General features: G+C 37.6%; 1 protein-coding gene across 1 annotated transcript in view; it reads right to left on the reverse strand.

Moving 5' to 3' along the window:
- Positions 1 to 509: 509 nt before the first annotated feature.
- The window catches only part of LOC117325269 (general transcription factor 3C polypeptide 3-like), a 54,621-nt gene continuing 36,045 nt past the window's right edge, over positions 510 to 19,085 (reverse strand). The window contains exon 27 of the mRNA XM_033881380.1: positions 510 to 1,496. The gene's annotated coding sequence lies outside the window, so the exon portion shown is untranslated. The remainder of the gene's footprint in view (positions 1,497 to 19,085) is intronic.

Below are 19,085 nucleotides of genomic sequence, written 5' to 3' on the forward strand. Positions count from 1 at the left end.
TAGACATGATATTAACCAGTGTAGAGTTAAAGTAGACATGATATTAACCAGTGTAGAGTTAAAGTAGACATGATATTAATAAGTGTAGAGTTGGAAACAGAAATGTAGACATGATATTAATAAGTGTAAAGTTGGAAACAGAAGACGGACATGACATTAAGCAGACCACCGTTAAGTGTAGACCACAGTTTATTAACTGTACCAGATAGGGCTTTCATACTTGATGTGTGCTCCTTGTCAAAAGACCTTTCTATTGATACTACATTGGCAGACCTGCTGACAGTGACTTCCAACATAACTAGAATGTCTGTAGGACATTAATGCCCCGCTGCCACTTGACACACCCGAAACAGTTTGGTGAGGATCGCATCAGCAGTTCCTGAAATTAGCTAGTTAGGGTTTCCTCCAGTCAAGAGAGCTTTTTATTTTATTTTTTCTGACAACACTTCCAGAGTGGAGTGCAATAAAAGCACCCTCAGCTCTTGTCATACAAAGATGAGAAGACATAATTGGATAAAGACTATTTATTATAAACCATATGTATGAGGGAAAGATAGCATATTAAACAGGTGTTTCATTAAGAAATGTCTGTTTCACTTCTGAAATGTCACTAGGATTTCGTTGCACTTCTGAAATGTCGCGAGGATTTTCATTTGATTTTGTTTCAAGTATTGGAGATATTTTACTATGACACATGTATCCTAAATTTTGGTACTGAGGCTGATGAAATTGGTCTTTTAAAACACAGTCATGATACATGTAATACATGTAACTGCTAAAGTCTGCCTCTTGTCTATCGCGTCGTATGTACTTCACCATCAAGATCACAATGCTACAAGCATAAAACAGCAGTACTGTAATGATGTAAAACAGAGCATCATTTGCATCTTTGGTAGGTCGCGTCGTGGAGATTCCTATCTCAGGGGAAGTAACTAGGTCTTTTGTCATTGCTTCTATCAGCAGAGAACCACATTTTGTTGTTGTTGTGTTCTCCATTGGTATAAAGTCGATCATCGTACATAAGGTGAAGACAATGTAACACACAGACACTGTGTATCCTTTTCTATGTAACGACTGTGTAACACACACATTTTACCTTCCATAACGATGATAATCATGCCCAGTGGATTACCACTCATAGCTAGCTGTCTTCTTAAGAAGAACTTCTCCCGGGAAATTGTATTTCTGGGATTGTAGTGACAGAACACTCCAACTTTTCTCCACTTATAGGCAACAAGTCTGTAATTGAACACGCTTGGGGCTTCCACTTCAGACACCTTCACAACTCACCCGACCTTGGCTGGCCGATGACCGACAGATCTAACCAAAACTCAGCGTGACCAAGTAATCAGTCGCTGGTAGTAAGTCCCTCCAGGGCTGTTAGGTTTTAATGGGAAGACTTTGCCCAGGTCTGGATAGTTTTGCCTCGTCAGTCTGGTCCTGTTGGCCGTATATCACTTTTGTTTTAGGTTTCAGTGCTTGCATCGAGTGTATCCCTGAAAAATACGACAAAAAAAAAAATCCTGATTAATTTTGGGATTGTAACACCCTCAAATGAATTAAAAATACAAAGGATGTTTCAATATCATTATTACATCAACTTTAACATAAAATCTGACCCCAAAAAAGAATATTGAGAGAAAACAACTCATTTTACATAATCAATGTTGCCCCTGGTGAAAGCATCTCCTTATACTATTACAATGTATAACATTGTTTCTGGCAAACCTTACCCCAAAATCTTGGAAGTCTGAGAAATACAAACTGTCAAAAGAACTTAGAATCCATAACATAGGTAGGTATTGGTATACAACTAGAACTATAAGCCAATGCCTGACTAATAACCTCCACTAACCTTCATTTGCAACTTCATGGTAACCAAATGACCTCTTTGTTTTGGAAAATAGTTACCCCTCAAAACACTTTTATACCAATTTTCAGGTTAATGAGACAATATCTCAATTTTGGCTCCATCATGTTTCAATAGTAACGGTTTTAATTTGGAAACACCCTATATCTCAAACAATTGGCATTAGTAAATACACCAATGGACCAAGCTTGAATAAAATTAATCCCAGGACTGATGAGATATATACTAGCTAGTACACAAAACCTGTGGTGACTTGGTTACCAAGGCAACCAAATGACATCAATCATTTCGGAAAATAGTACCATTGTATTTGCCAAACCTCAAAATCTTAAGCAATTTTCAGCTTAATCCAACAATATTATAATTTTCACCAATCAGAAGCCTCCATAATGATTCCTCAGTAACAGTTCTGGAAACACCTTAAATAGATGAAAATTGATAGAACTTCAGCGAAATACAAAAACATGTCATGAATAATATGTGTACAAAGTTTCGTTGAAATCCATCCATAAACCTTGGAGCAGTATAGGCTGTACAAAATTGTCTCTTTTTTTAACTTGCATCTAAATCCCATCAACAGTCAACTGTCTTCGCTGTAAATGTGCAGCCGACTGTCATTCCATAACCATCAAATACATTGTATCTAACATCCTGTTCAGCAGCCCTGGTGACCTAATGATCAATAAGTGTCATACTTTGTACAGATCAGGAAACCTAGATCATAGATTCTAAAACGACGATGATCAAATGGCAAGATAGATTTGAGAGTCAAAATATTGATCAATAGCAATGAAAGGGAACTGTAAAATTTGTGAATAATCAATCACACAAACATCCAAACTACACTGTAAAGTACATACTGACAGGTGATATCAAGCTATTCATCACAGGAAATGCCTTGATCCAAAACTGATGGATTCATCGTTCCCTATAAAATTCATTGCCAAACTAAAATGCCTTCAGTCACCTATACCTACATAAGGCAGCAGAGACCTGTTGTAAATCTGACTGGTTGTTATGGTAAACTGTGTACAACATAGTAATCAATACAGGGGACCACCAGTCTATACAGAGACACACATACTAAACAAGACAATTCAGAGAATTACAGTCCCCACCAGATGTGAAATTATAAGCCAAGAATTCACAGATAATGAATTTGTGTTGGAACTGATTCTACATACTTATTAGCACTATCAGAAATTCAATGTATGTGAATCCCAAGTAAGACCTATGGCCCAAGAAGAGGGGCAGATCAGGCCTAGACAAACTTTTCTTTGAAGTAGGTCGAAGGTTAAAATTTAGGTCAGAGTGACCTACTTTTGGTACATGGAACACAACCCCCCTCACCACACCTAAGTGAACCCATGACTCAAGTATGAAGTTCTACTTATGTAGGAGTAATGTAGGAGATGGCACTCGTACAAATTCAAGGGTAGAATGACAAACTGTGTAACCTGTGTAATGAGACCCCCACACCTCCAACACACCAGTCAGATAGAATTAAACTTCCTGTGTGTAACCTGTGTAATGAGACCCCCACACCTCCAACACACCAGTCAGATAGATTTAAACTTCCTGTATGTAACCTGTGTAATGAGACCCCCACACATTCAACACACCAGTCAGATAGATATAAACTTCCTGTATGTAACCTGTGTAGTAAGACCCCCACACCTCCAACTCATCAGTCAGATAGATTTAAACTTCCTGTATGTAACCTGTGTAATGAGACCCCCACACCTCCAACACACCAGTCAGATAGATTTAAACTTCCTGTATGTAACCTGTGTAATGAGACCCCGAAACCTCCAACACACCAGTCAGATAGATATAAACTTCCTGTATGTAACCTGTGTAGTAAGACCCCCACACCTCCAACTCATCAGTCAGATAGATTTAAACTTCCTGTATGTAACCTGTGTAATGAGACCCCCACACCTCCAACACACCAGTCAGATAGATATAAACTTCCTGTATGTAACCTGTGTAATGGGACCTCCACACCTTCAACACATCAGTCAGATAGATATAAACTTCCTGTGTGGAAAACCTCCTGTATGTAACCTGTGTAATGAGACCCCCACACCTCCAAAACACCAGTCAGATAGATTTAAACTTCCTGTATGTAACCTGTGTAATGAGACCCCCACACCTCCAACACACCAGTCAGATAGATATAAACTTCCTGTATGTAACCTGTGTAATGAGACCCCCACACCTCCAACACACCAGTCAGATAGATTTAAACTTCCTGTATGTAACCTGTGTAATGAGACCTCCACACCTCCAACACACCAGTCAGATAGAATTAAACTTCCTGTATGTAACCTGTGTAATGAGACCCCCAAACCTTCAACACACCAGTCAGATAGATATAAACTTCCTGTATGTAACCTGTGTAATGAGACCCCCCACACCTTCAACACACCAGTCAGATAGATATAAACTTCCTGTATGTAACCTGTGTAATGAGACCCCCACACCTCCAACACACCAGTCAGATAGATATAAACTTCCTGTATGTAACCTGTGTAATGAGACCCCCCACACCTCCAACACATCAGTCAGATAGATATAAACTTCCTGTATGTAACCTGTGTAATGAGACCCCCACACCTTCAACACACCAGTCAGATAGATATAAACTTCCTGTATGTAACCTGTGTAATGAGACCCCCACACCTCCAACACACCAGTCAGATAGATATAAACTTCCTGTATGTAACCTGTGTAATGAGACCCCCACACCTTCAACACACCAGTCAGATAGATATAAACTTCCTGTATGTAACCTGTGTAATGAGACCCCCCCACACCTCCAACACATCAGTCAGATAGATATAAACTTCCTGTATGTAACCTGTGTAATGAGACCCCCACACCTCCAACACACCAGTCAGATAGATTTAAACTTCCTGTATGTAACCTGTGTAATGAGACCCCCCACACCTCCAACACACCAGTCAGATAGATTTAAACTTCCTGTATGTAACCTGTGTAATGAAACCCCCACACCTCCAACACATCAGTCAGATAGAATTAAACATCCTGTGTGGAACCTGTGTAATGAGACCTCCAACACATCAGTCAGATAGAATTAAACTTCCTGTGTAATAAAACCCCCACACCTCCAACACACCAGTCAGATAAAATTAAACTTCCCGTATGTAACCTGTGTAATGAGACCCCCACACCTCCAACACACCAGTCAGATAGAATTAAACTTCCTGTGTAATGAGACCCCCACACCTCCAACACACCAGTCAGATAGATTTAAACTTCCTGTATGTAACCTGTGTAATGAGACCCCCCACACCTCCAACTCATCAGTCAGATAGATTTAAACTTCCTGTATGTAACCTGTGTAATGAAACCCCCACACCTCCAACACATCAGTCAGATAGAATTAAACATCCTGTGTGGAACCTGTGTAATGAAACCCCCACACCTCCAACACATCAGTCAGATAAAATTAAACTTCCTGTATGTAACCTGTGTAATGAGACCCCCACACCTCCAACACACCAGTCAGATAGAATTAAACTTCCTGTGTAATGAGACCCCCACACCTCCAACACACCAGTCAGATAGAATTAAACTTCCTGTGTAATAAAACCCCCACACCTCCAACACACCAGTCAGATAAAATTAAACTTCCTGTATGTAACCTGTGTAATGAGACCCCCACACCTCCGACACACCAGTCAGATAGAATTAAACATCCTGTGTGGAACCTGTGTAATGAGACCTCCAACACATCAGTCAGATAGAATTAAACTTCCTGTGTGTAACCTGTGTAATGAGACCCCCACACCTCCACCTACATTCAGATTTAACACACCATATAACACACCAATGCACTTATTGGATAGGATGAAAGGTTTTCACTCTTTAGAAATGTTCCTGATCATCTGGGAATTTAACACTACTCGGCAGTCTGGGAAAATGTGGAGAACTTGAATTGCAAATAAGACAAGAATAATAGAAATGCAAATGAATCTATCTTCAAAGTATAACGTAACACAGTTTTCTATTAAAACATTAGATACTATTATATACAGAGGTTTTTACTGAAAAGAGTTCTCCCTTATACACACAAGGTATACCAATAACAAAATGCCCTCCTGGTTTAGAATTATCTCCCCTGTCTGCTCTCCTGGTATAGAATTATCTCCCCTGTCTGCTCTCCTGGTATAGAATTATCTCCTCTGTCTGCTCTCCTGGTTTAGAATTATCTCCCCTGTCAATGTGTACATAACACTACCAGTGCAATATTAGTATGATGCCAGTTTAATGGACTTTTTAAGTATTAGTAATTTTATTTTTGACATAACTGTACTCAAACTTGAAAGAGCTGTATCGCCCTGTCAACTAAGTCATAAGGCATATACCACAGGATCAATCTTGTCAATTTAAACGTATTTGCATCTTTATCTGATCCTAGTTCTTACAATTATAATAATTGCAGGACCTTGGGAGGCAACCAATGGAGGCATGAGTGTGTTAAATGTCTGGTCTCAGCTGATAACTAAGGACTTTTTTGGTCCTCATGTACTGCAGGACCTTGGGAGGCAACCATATGGAGTGTGTTTGTCATTTCAAGTCTATTCTCACCTTATAATTAAGATTTTTTTTTTCTGTCCTCATGTTCCGCAGGACCTGCTTCTTGAAGAGGACCATAGATAGCATGAGTTAATCTTTTGATATAAAGTATGAATTGTTAACGGTATACAGATAACCAAGGACTTATTTTTACTATATTTTGGTCTTCAGACACCACAGAACCTTGTAGGGCAGTCATGGTAGCATGAGTTTATTTGTCTCTTGATGCTAAGCATTTATTTTGCTTAAAGGGTTGAACTTTGAACTGTTATGACCCAAACACTTTTAGTTCTCAAAGGCTGACGCTGAAGATCATCAAGGTAGCAGGAGTGCAAAACTTCTTTATTTCTGATTACTCTATTAATATTTTGTTCATTGAAATAATTACAATACATACAATGATATAGGTTAAATGCATATTAATATAAATATACAGTTCACAACTTCCACATATGGTTCTGGCATATTGAGTACCTGAAGTACAAACAGATTTTAAATCTGTCATGAAAGAGTACTTGCCACTCTAACCTATTGTTTTCCCCTAAAATGACGGAATATTGCCAATGAGCTTAAACAAGAGCTGTTGTAGAACAGCATAGCTTGTCTTGCAAATGTTTGTCAATAAATAATTAATGATAAAAATTGGTATTTTTTTGCATATTGAATAAATAAGATTTACATTGTGTAGTTGACAGAATTAATTTGTGTTCCTCTCCCTGGTACTTGAAGTTTTTATCCGCATAAAGAGTTTAAGTCTAAAATATGTCAAAAAGAATTTTGTCCACAAAAAATCTTTAGTTTGACGCCGGGAGATGGGATAGTAAAACCCTGCAGGGACCCTAATATAAAATATCAATATGCCTTTTAACACTTGCATGAAAATGTTAATAACAGAAAACCAACGCCAACACAACATTAACTCTTCCTCTTCGAAGAGACAAGCTAACAATATTACTTCAATGTAATCACAATGAATTTGATATTATCATTACAGAAGTGAAGTCATCATATTTATAATACCCACAATTTAATATTCCTCTACTGTGAAGAATACCATTCTCACAAAACTTCTCTCCTCATGCATTCTTCACCAAAATAAAGTAGTATTCTTAACTGGCTGGTGACTTCCCCAATATTAGCAGTTTTATCTTTTGATAAAAATGAGTAGTTAACCAATTCACTGTTAAAATAGATATTAAAGTTATTTTACTACAAGGAGTCAAACTATTGTACTTATAATGTCAGACACAAATCACCTTACCTGTACTACAGTTATTTTACTAGGAATCAAACTATTGTACTTATAATGTCAGACATAAATCACCTTACCTGTACTACAGTTATTTTACTAGGAATCAAACTGTTGTACTTATAATGTCAGGCACAAATCACCTTACCTGTACTACAGTTATTTTACTAGGAGCCAAACTATTGTACTTATAATGTCAGACACAAATCACCTTACCTGTACTACAGGAATCAAACTATTGTACTTATAATGTCAGACATAAATCACCTTACCTGTACTACAGTTATTTTACTAGGAATCAAACTATTGTACTTATAATGTCAGATACAAATCACCTTACCTGTACTACAGTTATTTTACTAGGAATCAAACTATTGTACTTATAATGTCAGACATAAATCACCTTACCTGTACTACAGTTATTTTACTAGGAATCAAACTATTGTACTTATAATGTCAGATACAAATCACCTTACCTGTTCTACAGGGAATCAAACTATTGTACTTATAATGTCAGACACAAATCACCTTACCTGTACTACAGGGAATCAAACTATTGTACTTATAATGTCAGACACAAATCACCTTACCTGTATAAAGAGTTATTTTCCCTGGAGAATATCGGAGAAAGCTTGTCTGTCAAGCAACAGCTTGGTGGATCTGGCTGCCGAGATTTGGAGACAGAGATGACCCAAGCGTTTTTTTTGTTAGATAGCAGCAGTGTGTTCAGAAACACCACACAGTGACGAATGGAGGCCGTCTCACAAAATCAATACACCATAATTTAGGTACAGCTTCAGATTTAAGTTTCAAAACATCCCTTCTTACTAAATCAGACGGACTATCCAGATATTTATAATGAGCCATCAAGTCATTGCTTTAATTCATGGAAATAATGTGTTCATTTATCAATACCTATTTACAACATTATCTTTGAAGTGATTTCAACGTTAATTGAATCCTGTACCTTTAAAAAAGGAAGAGATCTAGCAATCCAGGATGGTACATAATTCAGTTATATTAATAAGGAATCCAGTAATACCTAGTGAATATGGTATCTTGGACTTATAATTTAATATGGCATCCAGTTATATAAAAATGGTATCAATTAAATAAAATGGGTATCCTGGAGTAATATGAATACGTTATCCATTTATATAAATACATATTGTATATCATATTCAATTACACAAGAGGCATTCATCAAAAGAACCTGATTTTGTATTTTAACAAATTCCTCACTGCTACCTAAAATGGGTCAAGGCCATTTCATTAACAAATTCTATTGGGCATTTTATTCTTGACATGTTTTAGCTAATCAAGAGAAATTATGGGCTTTAAAAAAATAACTCCTGTGACCTTGAATATGGGTCAAGGCCATTTCTCAAACTTTGTCAGGCCTAACCTATCAGCCATGTATCAGGACTGTATGACACCTGATTAGTGAGAAGACGTTGATTAAAGGTTTTCAGAAATTTGGATCCTGTGACCTTGAATATGGGTCAAAGTCATTTATTTTCCCACAATTTGTAGGGCTTCATCTGATGGACCTATACACCAAATATCATGACGTTAGGTCTCTTGGTTAGTGTTATATGGTATCCAGTTACAGGGTATCCAGTTATATGAATATGAAGACAGTATCCATATATACACAATAGAAGATGCCACTCGAGGACAACTCAAAAGTACCATCTCATGACAATGACACAACCTCATGGGCATTGTATAACAGTACATTACAATGGTCACATTATTCCTAAGGTGATCTTATCAAATGACCTTGAAGGCAACACTAAAAAGAAGTAGTTGGTAGGAAAGAAAAAAATATATATATGAGAATTCTGTAGTGTTACATCAGGCATAGCCAATTGTTTTTGTTGTCTTTAAATGTCTCCCAAGTAGGACATTCTGAGAAAGACAGCTGACTCTGCAAAGGGATAGGGCCCCACATGTCAATCAACATAAACAGGCCCCACATGTCAATGAACATATACAGGCCCCACATGTCAATCAACATATACAGGCCCCACATGTCAATCAACATATACAGGCCCCACATGTCAATCAACATATACAGGCCCCACATGTCAATCAACATATACAGGCCCCACATGTCAATCAACATAAACAGGCCCCACATGTCAATCAACATATACAGGCCCCACATGTCAATCAACATATACAGGCCCCACATTTCAATCAACATATACAGGCCCCACATTTCAATCAACATAAACAGGCCCCACATGTCAATCAACATATACAGGCCCCACATGTCAATCAACATATACAGGCCCCACATGTCAATCAACATATACAGGCCCCACATGTCAATCAACATATACAGGCCCCACATTTCAATCAACATATACAGGCCCCACATTTCAATCAACATAAACAGGCCCCACATGTCAATCAACATATACAGGCCCCACATGTCAATCAACATAAACAGGCCCCACATGTCAATCAACATATACAGGCCCCACATTTCAATCAACATAAACAGGCCCCACATTTCAATCAACATAAACAGGCCCCACATGTCAATCAACATAAACAGGCCCCACATTTCAATCAACATAAACAGGCCCCACATTTCAATCAACATAAACAGGCCCCACATTTCAATCAATATAAACAGGCCCCACATTTCAATCAACATAAACAGGCCCCACATTTCAATCAATATAAACAGGCCCCAGATTTCAATCAACATACAGGCCCCACATGTCAATCAACATATACAGGCCCCACATTTCAATCAACATATACAGGCCCCACATTTCAATAAACATAAACAGGGCCCACATGTCAATCAACATAAACAGGGACCACATTTCAATAAACATAAACAGGGCCCAAATGTCAATCAACATAAACAGGCCCCACATTTCAATCAACATAAACAGGGCCCACATTTCAATAAACATAAACAGGGCCCACATTTCAATCAACATATACAATCATGCAGTTGAATAGGCAGGTCTGTTCTTCACCTAAACCTACACTGAATCTAAATTCATCAATACCATCGAGGGTTTGTGCTAATACTCAGCTTCCCTTTATCTGCCTTGAAACACAAGCTATGGGTGATCTTTGATCCTGTTTGACTGTATATGACCAGGAATGATGAATTAATTTGTTTTCAAGCCAGTAACTTTTTACTAGGAAGCCAGGCAATTTTACCGACGACACGCCAGCATGGTAACAGGGCCCAGACTAATGTAGGAGATTTGGTCAGCTTCACCACATATTCAGGGTTTCTATAAACTGTATTAGTGTGACAATTTAACCATTGCTATACTGATGATCTCCAGCATACACAATGAGGGTAATGTCTAAATAATTATGTATGTACAAACAGTGTTAATATGATAGAGCTTTCTTTTCTACTGCATTCAGCTGACTTACCAGGCAGTCAGCGACGGCTGTACACACACTACATTGATTTGTATTGACATTCAAATTGTGGCGAGATAAAGACGGGTTATTATATTTTATCTGCAGGGTACCAATAATACAGTTTAATTTCCTGTGGTGATATTACCTGTACAGCTGTATAATGACAGTGTATACAGACTATACCTATATTCTATATCATGATGCCTCACAACATGCTAATGCCAGGTAATATTGAAACTCTGCTTAATAAAAAATCATTCATCAACGACCTCCCGAAAGAACAGATAAAAAAAGCCACATAAGACAGCGGGTCTCATTGTTATCATCCAAACAAATGGTACGTTGCATTTCCAAGTGGTCCTTCCAAAATAAAGCAATTTCAGAAAGTTTACTCATTTGAACTTTAAAAAATAATTATTGTAATTTCAAAATTAAACAAAATATTTTTTATTGATATATTTTGTTCAAAATAAAAAAAAGGCGAAATATCTCAATGTATGCAAAAGGCACAGGAACATATTACTGGTAAGTAGCAAAGAATATTTCACAGGGCTGTTCTATTTTTACATATCACCATTTTCAGACTTGTCTCTGATGGTAAAATCAAGTTATTAATTTTAATAATTGATTATCTGTAAATTGTGCAGATTCCGAATGGATCAACGTTACATCAGGAATACCACAAGGCTCAGTACAAGGACCTCTGATGTTTGTAATTTACGTTAATGACCTCTCAGGAGCAGTTAAATCTGATGTGTACTTATTTGCAGACGATACAAAAATATTTCGAATAATAGAAAACGAACAAGACAGTTTAGAGCTTCAGAAAGATTTTGATACTATGTGTAAGTGAAGGGACACCTGGCTACTGAAAATGCATCCAGAAAAGTGTAAACATTTAAGCATTGATGTCAATTTTTTTTAGTTTCATTGGGGTATGAAAAAATTTTTGTTTGCAAACTGTATGAATCCGTGTATAATTAATTTTTGAAAATAATCTTCTAATTTAAAACATGTTTTATGTACAATCTTACTGGTTTCATATGGGATTCTTTTTCTCAAATCAATACGCAACGTCAATTGTCGTATTGTAATGTCACATTTTTCGCGCCAATCTCGGAATTTTTTTCATAGTGGTATGAAAAAAAAATCTCAACCAATCAGAAAGCCGCATTTTGCGTACAAACAATGGAAAATTAATTAAATGAGGATAGGCAGGAGAAGAAACATTTGTCATAATGATGCTGAACCAGTATATCATCTGAACGGGAACAGTATGCAGAGGTCCAACCAAGATAAAGACATCAGTGTAATTATAGACTCAGATCTCGCATTGGATGAACAGATATCGGAAAATGTTTTTTTTTTTTTTTTTAAACTTCTATATTTGCACTTCTTAGAAGAACCTTTCAGTTCATGGACATAAAGTCCTTCATTCCACTTTTTAAATGTTTAGTAAGATCGCAGCTCGACTATGATAGTTCTGTGTGGGCACCACACCTACAAAAACAATTTGATAAAGTAAATGGAGTTCAAAGGAGAGCAACAAAGTATGTACTAGGAATGAAGAACCTAACCTAAAGTGAGAGGCTGGAGAAACTAAAGTTTGGCCTTTTGGAGAATCAAGAGAGGCTGGAGAAACTAAAGTTACTAACACTGGCCTTTTGGAGAATCAAGAGAGGCTGGAGAAACTAAAGTTACTAACACTGGCCTTTTGGAGAATCAAGAGAGGCTGGAGAAACTAAAGTTACTGACACTGGCCTTTTGGAGAATCAAGAGAGGCTGGAGAAACTAAAGTTACTAACACTGGCCTTTTGGAGAATCAGAGGCGATATGGTTGAACTAAACAAAATAACAAGTCAGATTTATGATAAGGAATGTTTTACTGCCATATCACTCTGGAAAGATGTAACCAATTGCCACAGCTGTAGAGGACACACAAAAAGAATATTCCCTAAACAAGCAACTACCAAACTACAAACTAAGAAAAAAAAAATTTGATCAGAACAGTAACAATATGGAATGAACCGCCAGAACATGTGGTGTCAGCAATAAATATTAATTCTTTTAAAAATAAGTTGGACAACCACTGGAAAAATCAAGAACTTTATTTCAATTATAAAGCTACCATCAGAACATAGAGAACAATATACATGTGATCTGAAAAAGTATTGATCTATTATGTATGTATTGTGAGTCTGGTATAGAGGACTTTATGTAGTCCTGAATCAGAATAAAACTTTAATTAACTTATCTTATTAAAAAATATACGATGTTGCATGTTTTTTTTTTTTTTTACTTGATGAAGGCTGTCAGTGTGATTAACCCTGTCATTGATTTGTCGTTTTCAGTTAAAGTTACCAGTATTTTTCAGCAATTCATTTTTTGCCCTTATTAAGTGATGTGATGTGTTAATACTTTTACATACAACAAATCCTTGCTCTATGCCTAGTCCTCTTCATTTATTGATGCTGCATACTAATTAGATTAATTTAACTTAAAATTTGAGCTTATCACAGGCCAACAAAACAGCATTCATATTTTGTACTGAACAGCATTATTGAATGTAGTAGGCTTATCACTACAGACAGAGCTTGCTGCCATCATTGTAGTGTTGGCTGTTTTTTTTTTTTTTTTTTTTTTAACTTTTCTGAGGGCCATAGAGGCATTGCTGAGAATACTAACAAGTAACATCAAACTGCAATATAATCCTGCACATATATAGAGCTCACCAGAGGCCAATGTTTAAGAATCTGTGAAACTGAAGATAATACTCTGGGACAATGAGAGATAAAACAATCAATGATTAGCCACTGGTGGCATGACAAATGTCAACACAGTAATTGCCTCACAAGAAAATCAATGTTGGATAGACAGAGTCATTAACTAACGTGGACAAACAACAGGCGCCCTCTGTTCAATAGATCAACAGGCTCATATTATTCAGCCCTTAGCTGCCCACAATCTAATGAGCCAGTGTCTTTATCTCCACATATTAGATAGACAATAAGTTGGATCAATATTGATACAAATTATGCTTCAAAATCAAAATTACCTAAGTCCTATCATGTTACTGGAACTGTATACCAATTTGATGATTTCACCTTTCTTCTGAAATTCTAATTTGAATATAGTTCTTGCCTATTTTGTGTGAAGTTTTTATTACCATTGTAGTATGTAACGGTAAATATAGCAGAAACATGAAAACATTGACATAAAACACAAAACAGGCTATGTTACAAAGGATTTATATTGATACACAAGGAAAACTAAAATATGGTCAGGTCCTTTTCAGATATCCACTACGTACAGGGCTAGTATTATCATTTTAGCCATTTCTTCACCATGCAAGGAGCATTTTTTACTATTTGTATCGGTGCCATGGTGGATGTTCTCATTTCTACCATCAATTTCTTCTGACCTTAAAGCCTTAGATAGGCCATAGACAGGCCATCGATAAGCCATATGTAGACCATAGACAGGGCCATAAATAGGCCATAGATATGTATAGATAGACCATAGATAGACCATAGATAGACCATAGATAAATCATAGACAGGTCATAGATAGACCGTAGATAGACCATAGATAGACCTTAGATAGATCATAGACAGGTCATAGACAGACCATAGATAGACCATAGACAGGCCATAGACAGGCCATAGATAGGCCATAGACAGGCCATAGATAGACTGTAGACAGGTCATAGATAGACCATAGATAGACCATAGATAGACCATAGACAGGCCATAGACAGACCTTAGATAGATCATAGACAGGTCATAGACAGACCATAGATAGACCATAGATAGACCATAGACAGGCCATAGACAGACCTTAGATAGATCATAGACAGGTCATATATATGGCATAGAAGATCATAGACAGGCCATATATATGGCATAGATTGACCATAGACAGGCCATAGATAGACCATAGATAGACCATAGACAGGCTTTAGACAGGCCATAGACAGGCTGTAGATAGACCATAGATAGGCTATAGAAAGATCATAGACAGACCATAGATATACCATAGATAGGCCATAGACAGGTCATAGACAGGCCATATATATGGCATAGATAGACCATAGACAGGTCATAGACAGGCCATAGAAAGACCATAGATAGACCATAGATAGACCATAGACAGGCCATATATAGACCATATATAGACCATAGACAGGCCATATATATGGCATAGATAGACCATAGACAGGCCATATATAGACCATATATAGACCATAGACAGGCCATATATATGGCATAGATAGACCATAGACAGGCCATATATATGGCATAGACAGGCCATAGATAGACCGTAGATAGACCATAGACAGGCCATAGATAGACCACAGACAGGCCATAGATAGACCATAGACAGGCCATAGATAGACCGTAGATAGACCATAGACAGGCCATAGACAGGCCATAGATAGACCATAGACAGGTCATATATCATCTTCACTAGCCAAGGCTTCTGATTACGTTACACTCCATGAAACCTTGGCAGATATAGTAGTGTTTAAACTATCATGCCCTGGAATCCCAGGGCATCCAATCAAATCCCATTTTATATTTAGGTTCTGCAGTAAACAAAAATTGCGGCACCCAGTACTGAGCTACATTGTCGACTATGTCATTGCATTTTACCTAAATACAGAGACGTACAATCATTGGGGAAATATTCACAGTGTTTGATCAATTTATATAAGTCATTGATCACAAATCTCATCAAAATGACACAAGCCTCCATGTGTGCGTGTAAACATCACCGATGAAGTTAATCGGTAACGCTCGTTGTGATTGGTAGAAAATTTCACGCGTAAAGGGGGGTAATTTCGAATCTCCGCTAGAGGGCCAGAACTGACGCCTATATCTGCCAAGGGTTCGTGGAGTGTAACATAATCAGAAGCCTTGGCTAGCGAAGATGGCCATATATAGGCTGTAGATAGACCCGTGACAGGCCATAGATAGGCTGTAGATAGACCATCGATAGACCATAGATAGACCATAGACAGGCCATAGATGGACCATAGATAGACCATGGATCGGCCATAGACAGGCCATAGATAGACCATAGACAGGTCATAGACAGGCCATAGACAGGCTGTAGATAGACCATAGATAGACCATAGACAGGCTATAGAAAGAGCATAGACAGACCATAGACAGGCCATAGATAGGCTGTAGATAGACCATAGATAGGCCATAGACCATAGATAGACCATAGACAGGCCAAAGTTAGACCATAGATAGGCCATATATAGACCATAGATAGACCAGAGATATACCATAGACAGGCCATAGATAGACCATAGATAGGCCATAGACAGGCCATAGATAGACCATAGACAGACCATAGATAGACCACAGACAGGTCATAGATAGACCATAGATAGACCATAGATAGACCATAGAATGGCCAAAGATAGACCATAGACAGGCCATAGATAGACCATAGATAGGCCATAGACAGGCCATAGATAGACCATAGATAGGCCATAGATAGGCCATAGACAGGTTGTAGATAGACCATAGATAGGCCATAGATAGACCATAGATATGCCATAGATAGGCCATAGATAGACCATAGATAGACCATAGACAGGCCATAGATAGACCGTAGACAGGACAAGACAGACCGTAGATAGTCTCTAGACAGACCGTAGACAGGTTCTAGATAGACCATATACAGGTTCTAGATAGACCATAGACAAGCCATAGATAGGCTCTAGACAGACCGTAGATAGGTTTTATTGTATCAAATGAATAAAAATACATGCATTGAAAAGCAAGATTAAATCTAAATGCCACTAAGAAAGTAGAATTTCATGTCAGAGCAAAGTCTATAAAGACATGAACATGTGGGGTAGTAAGTTTAACAAACATGGTCTGATCAAAATGTATTTTGGGGAGCACAACTTGTAGACATCTCCAGTTATAGACGTACGCGGACTACGTGCGCGGAGACGGAGACGTACTAGGTAGTTTCTGGGGGTCGTATCAAAATAAAAAGTAAACAAACACGTGGTGTACGTCAGAATAGAATATTTCCACATTACAATACATATACGTCAATTAACACAAAGTATAAAATAAGGTTTTCCTAAATTACATTAGTAAATGTGTATATCCGAGACACACATACGAATAATTATCATGTATACCTGGCTATTACAGTCTTTGGCTATATTATGATACATAATGATTTTCTGAAATAAGAAGTGATAGTGTTTAAAAAAAATAAAATAAATTGTCCTCCTTTACGTTATAAAGGTAACAAATGTCTTTTATATTTTCTATGTATAAGGAGAATTATGTCAATAAAGTTGACAGAATAATAACAGCAAATTGTCACTTAGACCAGAGACATATATAGACTCAGAGCGTGCACGGTAACATAATTGTACTGTAGTGTCTGATCAATCGGTAACTATCACGTGCACTGAACCATATGGATCTACGACAGAACGTCGGTGCCAAGCTTGGGTTTTCTTTTACGAAAACAGGTTTTTTCGTCTGTATGCCATAGCTGCACAGTTTGTCGAATTTTATAACGTGGATGGCGCCAAAGTGTCCCTATCGCTCTATACAATTTTACTTCACGTATTACATGTTCAATTGTTACTCTATAGGTACTATGGATTTGATTAAATTTCCGGGATAATTGTTGGTGATGTGCAGGTTGCCGGGCTATTTCCGGTCTGGTGTCATCAAAGAGGTACGGACAAAAAATCATTCCTAAAATTAAAATTATTACAACACAGTGCAACATGTTTGGTTAGGTACTTATTATATTATAATTTGAGACACTGCAAATAGGTATGAAATGTTTATTGCTTTTGTAGGCATTTCTTTGGTTATCAATATTTGTAATATATTAGGAGGTCAGAAATTATGTGTAATCAGTAACAATTTGTTCACCCTGGAGAACTTTCCTGAAATTTTCAGCTTACTTAATCATATAAAGTTTGAAAAAAATAAATTATGATGTTTAACCACAGACATATAATGCCACTCTGACATTGAACCAAGGACTTTCATTTTCCACACAATTATTCTCCAAATTTCAGAGATAAAATAACAATATATATATACAGTTTCTGTTTTTCAAAAGTACAGATTTATATAAAGTATACCAGCTATAAAGAACGGCGGGGGGGGGGGGGGGGGGGGGGGGCTAATGTCCAGGGTCCAGGGGGGCTTTCGTCCGGAGGGGCTTTTGTCCTAGGGGCTAATGTCCGAGGGGGGGGGGGCTTTTGTCCTACACTCGTCATCAAAGGGTATCGGTTCGGGAAAATCTTGTCACCAAGTAAAGTATGTACATATCGCAGTGTATTTGTATTGTCTATGATGATTATAGTGTGCATGCAATGTTGATGTCTATGGCCACTATAGTAAACTTGTTGTGGTTCATTTTGGGGTCTATAGATATGATGTGATGTACCGTCGATGGCAGCCACTGCATCAGGAATTTTCTGCCAGATTCCCCGAGCATCTCTCCACTCTGCTACCGATGGCCACCTGATAGCATTTACGTATGTATTGTGCATGATAGGACACAGTTCATCTAGTTCACACCCGATTGTCGCAGGAGAAACATCAAACAATAATGACAAAACAGCATAACAAGGATAAGACCGAAGCCACAACATGAATAGTATAATTCTATTTCGCGGAGACAAAATATGTCTTTGTCTAGACCTCCTACGCATATGCAAGTCTCCGACGATTTCACATAAGGACTCGGGAGTTTATAAAAAAAAAATGTGTATTTTATTCTTAATCTGTTTAGAATCATCATGTTCGATCTTTTCAAAATTAGCTATATTGTTTAGCTACACCACTATTTACCACGTGGGACTGTTGCGGAGATGGGTTTTTTTCGGGGGGTCCTCCGGCTTTCCGTCACCTAAAAAACCTGACATGCCCTTAAACGTCTCTTGCTTTT

Source organism: Pecten maximus, chromosome 4 (genome assembly GCF_902652985.1).
Source record: "Pecten maximus chromosome 4, xPecMax1.1, whole genome shotgun sequence".
NCBI classification, from domain to species: Eukaryota; Metazoa; Mollusca; class Bivalvia; order Pectinida; family Pectinidae; genus Pecten; species Pecten maximus.